At 37.7% G+C, this 13,479-nt stretch overlaps 1 long non-coding RNA gene across 1 annotated transcript; it reads left to right on the forward strand.

The window, feature by feature from the left end:
- The first annotated feature begins 2,651 nt into the window (after positions 1 to 2,651).
- Positions 2,652 to 5,500, forward strand: LOC146889190 (uncharacterized). Its single transcript, XR_015000318.2, has 2 exons — positions 2,652 to 2,769; positions 3,773 to 5,500. It is a non-coding gene; the product is annotated as an uncharacterized LOC146889190 (long non-coding RNA).
- Positions 5,501 to 13,479: the final 7,979 nt, after the last annotated feature.

The following is a 13,479-nucleotide window of genomic DNA, read 5'->3' on the forward strand; positions in this document are numbered from 1 at the left end:
GTGTGTGTGTGTGTGTGTGTGTGTGTGTGTGTGTGTGTGTGTGTGTGTGTTTTAGCAGATGGGAACAGAGAAGTGTAGAGAACAATCACGGAATTGTCAAAGTCACACAGTCACACAGCCGGTACCAAGCTCAGAACTCCTTGCACACCTGCCCATATCAATTCCTTCTTCAGGGTCCTTTTTGAAATGGAGCTGGATAGTCCTTTGAGTCTGATTACGGCATTGTGAAAGACACATGCCTTGATCTCCATGCCTGTAATGGCATGAATTGTTATTTAGGGCTGTTCATGTTGGGAGGGAAGGGCAAAAGGTAGGGGATGGAAGAGCTATTTTTTTAAACACCAATTGTAACTGTAGATAGAGCATTCAAAAAGAAGTCTGTGGGAGATGATGGCACTGTGCTGCTGGAAGGCAAAGAGAGGGGAGTTGAAGAGAGGAGAGCTGAAAAGAGGGGGACTTGTTGATGGTATAAAAAGGAACCAAGGAAAATACTGCTCAAAGAACCCAGCATGAAGTGAGAATTACAGTAGGCAGGAGAAACACAGGAGGAGGAGTTTTGTGAGCACATGTGTGCTCAGCAAGTGGCTTGTTTATGTCCCCTTTTTCCTTCTTCAGAGATTAGTTAATGAAGGCTCAGCAGCAGGAGGTGTGCAGTCCATTTCAGAATGACAAGGACCACCAATCCAGGATTTACCTGTGCTTGCTGGAGATAAAAGTCCCTGCTCCTAAGTTATTTCAAGGGACTTCTCTGGCTCAAGTGTGGATGAGTTGTTTGACTAGGGCAATACTTTTCAGTCCGTGACAATAGAAGTAAAATCCTGAATTGGATTTCCATATTTGTCTAACATAGAAACAGGCAAGTCTGGAGTAAAAATTAAAGCCTCTGTTTGTTTAAGGGGTCACACTGAACCTCATTTTCTTAACTGAGTGCTTGAATTTTGACCCCCTAATCACATTGTGAGGCTGAATAAGATTTGTGCAAGCTTCGCTCAGGGAGAGAACTTTAACCTGCTTGGCATTAGCCTGCACAGGACCCATGCTCTACTGATTCTGTACTTTTCCCATCATCCCCAGCACATCAAGAAAGCTCAACTCTGAGCACCAGGAGGTTAAATACTGGTTGATGGGAATGTTTGCTTGGTTTCTCTGCTAATCTGAATGCTGGGAGCAGGTGCCTGCCTGGCAGTTCTGAGGCCCTGGACCATCTCATAACAGCTAAGTCATGATCCTCTAGCCCATGGCCTCTCCACAGGATCTTCCTGCTTGGCAGACCTGCCATGGCCTGGTAAACAAGGCTCACCAGCTAGCATCTGTTCTCTGGAAACTAGTCTGAGTGTCTTATCTCAGTTCCTCAACTAACCTGCTGCAAATCGACACTCAGCTTCTGATAGGATCAGTGCGAATGGGTCTTTGATTGTAGAGAAAATTGTTCAACTCTAAACCTCCAAATTGTATACCTTTTTCCTCCAACATCTTTTTTAACAATGTTCCCAACTGTATCCGTACCATGTGCTCCCTTTATGGTTAGGTTGGCATTTAGAGGTTCTTAGCACTAAATCTAACTCCAAATTAGAAGGTATACTAAACTGTAAAATAGGAGTAGAAAGCTGCAAAATTTGAGTTTGTTTTTAATATATCTACTATGAAATTAACATCTCTTGTAATATTCAGATAATTTATACATGGTTCCAGGTTGATCCTAACTACAGCAGGGATGCTATACAAATGCTATCTAAATTACATATGTAGAGATTCTGTATTCTGGAGTGCATAACTATTTTTACCAACATATATTAGAGGAGACTATGTCAAATAAATGCCCCTTATTTGAATGTTCCTGTCTGACCCTAGTATGCCTATGCCATCATTCAAGATAGCTGTATCTCTTCTGGGAAGAACTAAGTAGATCCCAACTCCAAATGCTGCCCCAAGTCAACGGAGCTACCTGATTACCTTTTAATGCTTAAGCAGTGAAGTCAATCTGATTAATCAAGGAAATGGACTGTTCTGACATCCTCAAGTGATTGAATTTACATAGTTCCTTGAAAGTGTGGCTTGACCAGCCAAAGTCCTGACAGAGACGAAGTAGATGATCCCCAGGTCCCATCACATTCTAAGGAGCTATTATCAGTGCATAGTTATTAGGCAAGGTCGAACAGTTTGGACTTTTTTGAGGATATGGCCACTAATAGGTTTTCCATGTTCCATAGAATGGCTTCACACCCATGCATATGTGAACAGCACTAATTTGATATAGTTGGTTATCTAAAAAGGACATGATGGTGAGAAGGGATACATTGGGGAAAATATAGTGGTAGATGAGGGGTAAATACAATTATATTTCATTGTATAAATGTATTAAATCTGTAAAAATAAAGAAAAAAGTAAAAACAAAAGTGAGCATTGATGTCCATCTGTTTTTGAATAAACTTACCCTACAATTTTTGCTTGGCTGACTAATTTTCATAGGAAACAATTCTCCTAACGGGTAGGTGTTTGGAGCTGAAAGGAGGATGAGTTTTCTCAGTCTTGTGGTATGGCAGATCAATCTATTACTAAAAACATGGAAGGAGCCAGGGAAAGTATTTAAGGATTAGCCCAAAGGTGTAGTTCTTGATTTGTTGTTTGTGCTGCATTTCTTTTCATTTTAGTGAAGGGAAAAATATTGCTGATGTGATGGACATGTCTTTTTACATGCACACATGGAATGCCAGCAACCAGTTTCACTGAAGCAAGTAGAAAAATGCCCCAGGCAGAAGGAAACTTTAGGTAAGAACATTCCATTTATTCAACTTAACCTTAAAGCTCATTGTTGATTAACTCTAAATAATGATAAACTTATCGATGTACTTCCCTCTATGTATGATTCAGGGAAGTCGAACAGTACACTGTTCCATTTTTAAATGAGTCTGGAATGTACAGGCAGCCCCTTGAAATGGCCAGAGACTGATCTTCCGCAACCTTGGGTTTATATCTATTCTATGGAGACTGCTAAGGAGAGGATGTTTGGATAATTTGTGTTGTGGGAAATGCCTTAAAGTCTATGCTTCGTTATTGTGGTTTGGTAAGGTCATTTCTAGGGTAGTACATTTCATTTTTCACAAGTGATTCTTTCCAAAACATGTTTATATTAAATAACATAGAATATATGTCAGATTGTTTTATGGAAACCTACCTGTAGCTTTTGTAGCATGCATGTAATGTTTTTGTTTCCTTTCAACTGTTACTCATATGGCAAGCAACCAACCACAAGCACTAGTCAAGAATTTAACTTGTATCTTTTAAGATTTATTTTATTATTTTATGTGTATGTTTACTTCATATATATGCACGTTTACTCTGTGTGTGTGTGTGCTTGTGTGTGTATGTGATCATGGAGGCCAGAAGAGGGCATCAGATTCCCAAAAACTGGAGTTATAAACAGTTTTGAGTAGTGTATAGATACTGGGAACCTAAAAAGGTTCTCTGCAAGAGCAATAAGTACTCTTAAAAGCTGAACCATCTCTCCAGCCCCATTGACTTATGGTTTTTAACTTTATTTTTATTTATTTTTGTGTCTGTCACATGATGTCTCTACATCATGTCTCCCAATCTCACCCGTCTCCACCCCCCAAATAAAACAAATAAAATTTAAGAAAGAAACAAGTGAAGAAAGGGGAAAATCCTGTCATGGGAACTGCAGTGCGATATAGTGAATTACACAATAAACACCTTTATCCATAGATTTTTACATATAGGTGTTCATCCTAAAGAATCATTGCTCTGGTTCCAGGTCCCTGAACCCTGCTACACCATTGATTGATGCTGAGCCCTCACTGGAACTCTTCCTAAACATCCAGCTGCTGCCCTGTATCATGATGATCTTGCAGCACAGCAGCCCATCGGTCCGCAGGAACAAACCCCCTACATGCTTGAGGAGATCAAAGATGGGGTGGATATTGGAATGAGTCAACACATAACCCTGGTTCAGGGTCTGGATAATTGCAGGGTTGGTCAGTCTGCCAGATCTCCTCTGTCTTTGCTACCAGGGTGAACTCTTCAGCATTGTCCTGGATAGTTAAACCATTGCACCGATGAGAGCTAGGGTGGGGGCCATTTCTCCCCTCTTGTCTTTCACAGCCTCAGGGTAGGTTCTCCCACACCTCTACTTTCAGGGCCAGGTCTCCTATGTTACCCAGGTGAGGAGCAGGGATTGCCTTTTGAGTACTGCAGCTGATGAGGGGCAGGAATGGCTCTTCCACTCTTATGACCTCTGTGCCAGCTCTCCCTCCTGCCTCAGGCATTGACAGAAGAATGCATCTCTCCCCCACTGATGCTGTCACTAGATAGAAGAGAAATGGGCACAGCTCTCCCATGCTCACAACTCTGGACTGGCTCACCCACACCTCTGCCAACAGGGTTGACTCTATAGTGATGCCAGGCGAGGTACATGGCATCACGAGGAGAGCAGCTGGTAGGGGGCAGGGACAGCTCTTAATGACCTCAGGACCAGCTCTCCCCTTTGACATATTTAAGAGGGAGGAAATAAAATATTTTTCAAACAGCTTCTAGAACTGTAAATGTGGGTGCACAATTTCACAAGTATATTTTATTTCTCATTTTCCTCAAGGGTACAACTTCTACTTGTATAATAGACAAGGACAAAGAGGTGGCTGTCAGTTTACTGATAAGGAAATTGAATCAGATTAAGTGGCATTCCTTGGTAGAATAGGTTGAATAATATCCTCTGCTCTAAAATCTATGCCTACTCAGAACCTGTGAATTAAGCATTATCTGGAAAGAATGTCTTTGCAGATGTAATTAAGGTAATTAAAATCAAATATTAGATTAGAATAGACCCTAAAAGCAATGAAAAGTGTTCTTGTAAAGAGAAGTAGGCATAGAGGCACAAAGAGACCCCGTGATGGAACGAAGCTCATGTGATGGCTGGGGCTGAGGCAGAGAATCAGCTGCAAGAATGCCATTACAGACTGATGGGAAGTACCAGAGCTTGGGAGAGAAGCACGAAGCCAACTCTTCTCTAGAATTTTCAGGGAGAGCATGACCTCTACAACAATTTGATTTCATGCTTCTAGCTTACAAATTTGCAAGAGGATTTTATTGTTTTCAGCTACCCAGTCTGCAATAATTTGTATGCCCTATGAAACCAGTTCACCCACACTTCACACATAGTATTTCCATGAATTAAGATTGTCCTTTCTAGGACAAATATCATATGTGCTCACTCATAAGTGGCTTTTAGACATAAAGCAAAGAAAACCAGCCTACAAATCACAATCTCAGAGAACCTAGACAACAATGAGGACCTTAAGAAAGACATACATGAATCTAATCTACATGGGAAGTAGAAAAAGACAAGATGTCCTAAATAATTTGGGAGCATAGGGACCATGGGAGAGAGTTGAAGGGAAGGGGAAAGGAAAGGAAGGGAGCAGATAAAAAATGTATAGCTCAATAAAATCAATAAAAAAATAAAAAGATTGTCCTTTCTAAACCCTTAGTGCAGTCTTTGTCCTCCAAAATATTTTGATTCCTCTCTATGAATGCTTTTCTTCATACGTACTCATTCTTGAAAGTGGAAAAAATTAATCATTTTTATTGTTATTTACAGTATTTTGTGTTTGTATGGTAATTGTGTGGCACTATGTGACAGGTTGGAATGTTAAGAGGTCAGCAGTGTAAAACTCCCATAGATGCTACCCAGAGGCAAAATTTGCTGAATCAGGCAATCTATGGCAAGTGGCAAATACGTTCTTCTCTTTGGACTTCCCCACTGAGACTGCTTCTAAACAGAGCAGTAATAAACACTAGCTATCTCTGTTGGCAACCTATGATATAATTATGATAATGATGATGACAAACACTTATTAAGTACCCACAGTGCAAGGTATTACTTACTCAAAATACATGGAGCACTCAATCCCGACTGTCATAGTATTTGTCCTAGTACTGGCACAGAATGGGAGTTGGCAGTTTATGGTCTGTTAGTGTTTTTTAACTGATCTCCTTGAACAATAAACCTAGATACTTCTGACTTTATTCTGTGAACTCTCCTGTGCCAGTATACCAGTATATCATGATTATATTTGGATTGGAAATTGTAAAAAATACGGATTCAAATATTCAGATATTTCATAATATGTTGAGCACCCAGTATTTTACTAAAAAGAAGCTGAAGCAGAGGAAGATTGCAGTCATTCTCAGTGTATAGTGTTGACCCTTTTCTGTTTATGTCCACTAAGAACCTGCAACTTTGATCTTAATTGGAAATAGGAACTTTGAAAATACAATCTAATTTAGAAATATCTCACCAGATTTATTGTTTTGAATTATTGCAGTTGTAAAGTTTTATGTACGGACTCCTTGAAGCTAGTAGCAATTCTGAGGTTTAAAATGCCACTAATAGTCTTAGAACCATATACCAGCTAGGAACCACGGCACATGTCTGCAATCCCAGCTTCTTGGGAAGCTGAAGCAGAAGTATCATGCATTTAAGGCCACTCTAACTTTGGGCTACATGGGCAGACATTGCCTCAAAATGACATAAGTAACTTCTTATCTACAACACCCAGGAAATGGAGTCAGGAGGATTAGGAATTCAAGATCATCTCTACTACATAGTGAATTATAGGCCAGATTCACTGCCTCAAAAACTCAAACAAACAAACAAACAAACAAACAAAGCGATTCCAGGCATGTAATAAATACATTTGGTTACATTGTAGTTTGAATGAGAATGAACCCCATACATTCATATATTTAAAATGCTTGGTCACCAGTTGGTCGAAATATTTGAAAAGGATTAGGAGATGTGACCTTGTTGGAGGAGGTATGTCACTGGGGGTGGGCTTTGAAGGTTCAGAAACCGAAGCTATTCCTAGTCTGCTCCCCAGCTTGTATTGTACTTGTGGATGAAATATAAGATCTCCGCTACTTCTCCAATGGAATGTTTGCGTGCCTGCTGCCGTGGACTCACTGTTTGAAACTCAGTCCCAGTAAACTCTTTCTTCTAAAAGTTGCCTTGGTCATGGTGTCATTTCACAACACTAAGATAGGTTAGTAGAAGGTAATTTTAAAAATTATCTTTTGTTTATTTCATTGTATACATGTGTTAAATCCTCAAAAGTACAGAAGAATTTAGAAGATGAAGATAATTTTTAAAAATTGATAATTTTAGTTATTTATGACAGGAATTATGCCAGATATTTTATATGTATAGCTTAATTTAATTTTTATGATATCTTTATGAAGTATATGTTATTAGCTTACTTTAGAGAAGAAGGAATGGAGACAGAAAAATATCTAAGGTACTATTGCTTGTTAAACACCTAAACCAGGTATCTCTATCTCAATGTGCATTGCCAAGCCTCAAGGTCTCATTTCCAATACCGTGTTTACTTATCATATTATATTGTTATAATAAATCAAGGTTTTCTGCCTTGGTGGTTTAGTGTTCTTAAACCACAATTCAGGGATTATAAATTTTATATACACTAACAAATATTATCTAAACATGTACTTAACTAATATTATTAAATGAATAGTAGTGTTGTTTGATTAAACAAAATATAAATCATTTAAAAACATTATTCAGTTATGAGTGATTGATAGTGATTCATTTTATTAAATCAGTGGCTTCTATAAGAACAAACATTCTTTTGTGGGAGTCTAAAGTATTTTGATTAGAAAAGAGGTCCGGATATTCATGAAGATTGGTGATCATTAGTATCTTCATTTGAAGTGGGTGTCTTAAACAATGAAGATTTATTTCTCTCATTTTCAGAGTTTAGAAAATATTATCATGTATGTCCAATTTTTAACATTGTGACATACCATTATTGTTTGAGAACCATGAAATAGAATTACTGAAAAATTGCAAAAATCTTGCAGATTATTTTATGTTTTTTTTTAGGTTTATGGTTTTGTACTGGGCCACATTTTAGTTATCCTGGAATGCACATGTATGTATGACTCATGGGCTGTTGGACATGACAGGAAGGTGCTGGCATATTTCATGTCTCACAGGTATCCTGCTCCTACTTGTACTGGGTCTATCTTCTTGCTATAACTCATGAGTGAAAGAGATCATCTCTCTCATCAGGAAGGCTCCATCCTCATGACATCATTTCATCTAAAAGTTCCCACCTCCAAATTGTTACTTTGAGATTTGTGTTTCACTTTTCCAGTGGGGATAATTTTTTTTTTGAAACAGAAGAACACAAAAGAAGAGGTCAGATTCATCTCTGAACTTCTTAGTGGCATGAAAACATTCTGAGACCTTCTCAATGCAGGTATCAACTGTAGAGTGGCACCAGAACATTCTTGGTGGAGTTGATTGACAACGGTGCAGATAAGCTTATTGGGATCTCAGTTACCGCCCCAAGTATTATTGACTCCAGCACCTGACATGACTTCACATTGCCCCAATTATCCCAGACATTTGTAAAAGCTGAGCTCCTCCCAGACTTAGCATTCAGTCTTTACTTCTAGAAAGAGAGCTGAGGTCATGGCATTAGGGACTGTCTTCACTTCTCAGAGCCTGTCACCCACAGACAGAATACTGGGTTTATTCTCTTCTCTGAAAATACAATTACTTTTTACATAAAAGTTAGCAGATTTGTAGGAGGAATACTTTTTTTAAATGGGATGGGGTTTGGTTTCTCGGGGTACTGACTATAATATACAAAGTTGACAGTAATGAATCCTTAAGCAGGTCTTTTGTATCCTTTACCAGTCATAAGGTTTAACAAAGCAGTGCATTAGTAACCTAGGTCTGACCAGTGCTAGGACATGTTGAATCTACTGGTCTAATATTAGCAGAGCATCTCTTTTTGTGAGCCTCTTGCCTGAAAACGTGGCCATCAAAGGAGACTGAGAACCTCTGTGGTAATTATGTCTAGAATCCATAGTCGGTGAACTTTGTAAGACCTAGGGTGTGGGAAAGTTGATTGTCCTTCAGTTTCCTGTCATCTCCCTGTGCTGACGACCTTGCTACTTACTTTGTGTGCTGCCTACACTCCTAGCAACTGGTTTGGGGCAGCTATAGTTTTTCTTCTTGGCAGAATTTACTTGAGAATCATGGCAGAAAATAAAAAATCATAATGATTCCCTTTTATAGATAAATGACTCTTAGTGCAAGATGGGCAGGTAATTTATTTTAGAACATTTGTACTACTATGACAAAATACTTGGGCCTGGGCAATTTATAAATAGTAGCAATAGAAATGTGTCTCCTAGACTGCTCACCGGGAAGTTCAAGACCAAGGTGCTATAGGTTCACTATCTGCTGAAGGCTATTCTGTATAATGCTATGCTGTTTGTCCTTCAGTGGAGACAAAGGTTGTGCAATCATATAGCAGAAAGGATGGATAGGTGAAAATAATTTTTAAAAGTCCCGTTTTTAAAAATAAATTTGATGATCACATTTGTGATAATTTCCATTGTCAATCAGTCATTTCACAAAAGTCCAGCTACCTCTTTTGACATACAAATTTTGAGGAACACACATATTTAAATAATAATAGTATTATAGAAATCAGTGATCTTCTGAACTTTGAATCTATTCCACCTGCCAATTCAAAAACAAGCATGTGGCTAGCGTCAAGATGGTATAATTTTCTAGATCCATTCTTCAAGTCAGGTATCCTTCGAGTTCACATGGAAGATTGGTTGTCCGTGTTGGTCATTTGGTTTCTCTTAGACATATACTTAATATTCATTACTCCAAGGCAAGGCATAAAATGAGATAAGTCAGGCTTGGAACATAACATAAAATCTGACACAAGTAGAAATTGTAGACGTGCACAGGAGAATTCTATTCCAGGATCTTCAGTTCCCACTACTATGTAAATCCTTGTGGCACATGGTTTTATAGATATACTGTTGGAGTTCCCAAAGTTAATAATTTTTTATTGTTACATCTCTGTCTCCTGAGTTTTTAATTATTCTGTATAACCTTTGGCTATGGTCTTATTGTATTCTTTTTTTTCCCTAAAAACTTCCTACTCTAATTTCCAGCAAACATTCTGAAGAAAATAAAATTTGTTTGACAGGTCATCTCTTGGCATTTGTCAATCCTTATCAATGCAGCCTGCCTTATATATGGTCTGTAGATCCATTATTAAATGTTATTTCCTTGGTGAGGCTTTTCCTGATCATGGTGCTCTATAATTCATTTCTACTACTTCATTTTTGGTGTAGCAGATAAGAAAGCATGCTCTAGAACCACGTATCAATTTTCTGGCTTTGGCTATCATTAATCTATGTTACTCAAGCGAGTTACTTGGCCCCTCTATATCTCAATTTCCTTACTTGTCTAATATACATATTAGTTGGCTTTTCAGAGTATTATCCTGAGGAATACAGTGTAAAAAGCACGGAGGACAGTTGCTTACTGGCACCTTTACTCTCTCCCTTCGTTTTCTCTCCATAGTCGTCATCATCATCATCACCATTTGTATCTAGTCTGTGACTTTCACATTGTTTGTTAGAACTTGAAGTTTCTACAAGTTTGAGTCTTCCCTTTACTGTTCTGAATGTTATATTAGAACAGAAGCCATAGTTGTTTTGGCTATTCTTTCCACGGTGATTCTCACATAATAAGAATTCAATGAACATTTACCAGATGAAGGAATGATGATTTCTTAAGGCAATTTTCCTAAACAATTCAAATATTATAAATCTTGTACCTTCAGTTCCTCGTACATAATGTCACCTTAAATCAAAAAGACTCCCAGATTGTAACCAATTAAGCATTTTACTTCAAGGAAGATTTATTACAAACAAAATGCCAGGGCAACACTTGTGAGTCTCTGTGTCAGCCCTTCTTTTTACTAACATATTTGCTTGTTCCAGCTATTTTCAGCTAAGTCTACTAATGTGATGCACCTGTAGGCCCAGGCTGAGAGCAGCAGTCAATCATCAAAGCCATGTCTAAGATTTAGTCTAGAGTACAAAATTATGACATTCCAGATATATTAACTAATTTAAGAGTGATGTGTATATACTGCAAATTCCCTTTATCTTAGTGTGAATTTTATAGTGGATGAATCCCTGGTATTGGTATAACCTACATTTCCTAGATATTACTCTTGTCACTGGTAGCCAAATCTCTATGAATCACGTTATAAGTACTGTCCTGTTGACTTGTCCTATCTTTGTTTCTATGAAATATTTTGAGACTTAATACATTAGATACAATGCTTTAGACTTCCAGCTGTCATTATTGCTATCTGGTCCTGGTACCTTACATTTTAGTATCTTATTTTTTTTCTGCTCATTGTTCCTTTTTAACCTATAAAATTTCTACATGACTTTGGGTATATATGTATAACATAGCCATATGAATCAGTTACTGGTAATACATTACAAAGATATTTATTTAAAAACAATTTGATGCATTGATAAATAATTTTACCATTTCTTTCCCTTTTTTTGAGACAGGGTTTCTCTGTAGCTTGGAGCCTATCCTGGAACTAGCTCTTGTTGACCAGGATAGCCTCGAACTCACAGAGATTCACCTGCCGCTGCCTCCCGAGTGCTGGGATTAAAAGCATATGCCACCACCACTCAGCTAATTTTACCATTTCTTAAAGATGAAAGCAAGTTTGTGTACTGAGGTGGATGTACTTGTTTATTTTAACATAAAGAATTAAATCTTGATAGGAGCATGAAGATCAGTTCAAAGTCATTCTTGAATAAACTGTTAAAGGCCAGGCTGGGCTTCATGAGGTCTTGTCTCAAAACATACAAACACAGACCAAACAAGTAAAAAAAAAAAAAAGAACTAAATCTTGACTAGATCCCTCATGCTGAAGAATGTATCTTTATGCATTTATAGAATTTACTGATACTTTTATTTTATTATGGTCAATGCTGAGAATGCTACTACATATAAATACATAGTACAGAATAACAGAGATAAACCTAGGGAAAGTTAAAAATTGTTGAAAATTCTGTTCTGATCACAAACCGACATTAGTTTTATGATTTTATAGCATTCAAGTCAGGGACTCAGGAAACAGTTATTAAAATCAAACACTCTAGCCAAGCATGATAATATATGTCTGCAATCACAGTACTTCGGAAGCCGAGGCAAGAGGATTACTCCATTTTGAGGTTAACCTAGGTTACATAATTAGTTGAAGGCTAGGTGAGGCTACACAGTGAGACTTTTTTAACGATAAAATTGAACATTCTTTCATAATAACACAATCCAATTCAAAGAGAAACTAATTTTATACATGCTGAGGAATTATGGTAGGAAAATACAAAAAAGCTTTTGTTCTCTACAAATACACCATTATGTTTATAAATCTAAAAAAATGTATGTATAGTAAATTCAATGCAATTCATAAACACCATGGTCCTGAATGTGAGCTGATGTGTTTCAGGGGAAGCATTCTTTGGTGTCCAGTGCATGTTAGTGCATGTATAAAGTGTACATGATGTTTATTAAACGCTGAAGCTACATTAAAATCACAGGATATAGCAGGCATGTGCTGTCCAAAACGACTCAAATTTACTACACCTTTTACTTTCAATTGATTTTAGATTGTTGTGCATTCACATAAATTGCACGATATTGTTCAAATATCTTGCTAAATGTTCACATTCAGCTACAGAACCCCATATAGAGTCACAAAGCAGCTTAAGAAGCCAGACCTTACAATGGATGTCAGTTTTGCTACTGAATCTCAGCAGCCATTGCTCATTATGCTGCATTGATGTACAATGTACTAGATTTTGACTCATGAAAGAAGTGAGCTACCCTAAATTGTAAATGAAGCAGACAAAGGCTGAAGAAGCCAACATTAATCCTTGACATTAATCACAAATCAAAGAAATGATACTCAGTTATTTCACAGCACAAAAGTCTTTGATGACACCACTGGCTTCCAAAATAAGTTCTGAATTCTTCATCATAGCAATCACCTCTGTATAATAGCCTGCACCTGCTCTTACGACCTCAACTTTCATTATCTGTTGTAGAAATCTTCCATGAGATCCTTGAGGGCCAGAGGCTTCCTCTTCTTTACTAGTAACCTGATATTTTGAATTTCGAATCTGTCACATTGCATCATGGTGTTCTATGAATAAGAGTGCTAACGCGCAACAACTTTATGCTAAGCATGTAAAATATGAAGTCCTTTATAGGAATCATTTTATAGGCATCAGCTCATATAGTCCACAATTTTATGAAATACGTACCATATTAATTTGCCTAATGCCACTTAGCCAGAGAAAAAGGTAGAGCCAATACATGAATCCCAATCTGTATAGCCACAAAGCCTGATCCTTGAGGCTGCGCCACAGCACTTCAATAATGTTGATAGAATAAGTGCTTGAGCCAAATCATATTCTTCATTGTTTCTTCAACACATGACTTATTACAGCATTTATGCCTTCATAAGCACCCTTTAACTCACTGGAAAGGTATTCCCACAGCTTTTCTGTTCCTAACCATTCCTGTGCATCAAC

Source organism: Myodes glareolus, chromosome X, assembly GCF_982192425.1.
Source record: "Myodes glareolus chromosome X, mMyoGla1.1, whole genome shotgun sequence".
NCBI classification, from domain to species: Eukaryota; Metazoa; Chordata; class Mammalia; order Rodentia; family Cricetidae; genus Myodes; species Myodes glareolus.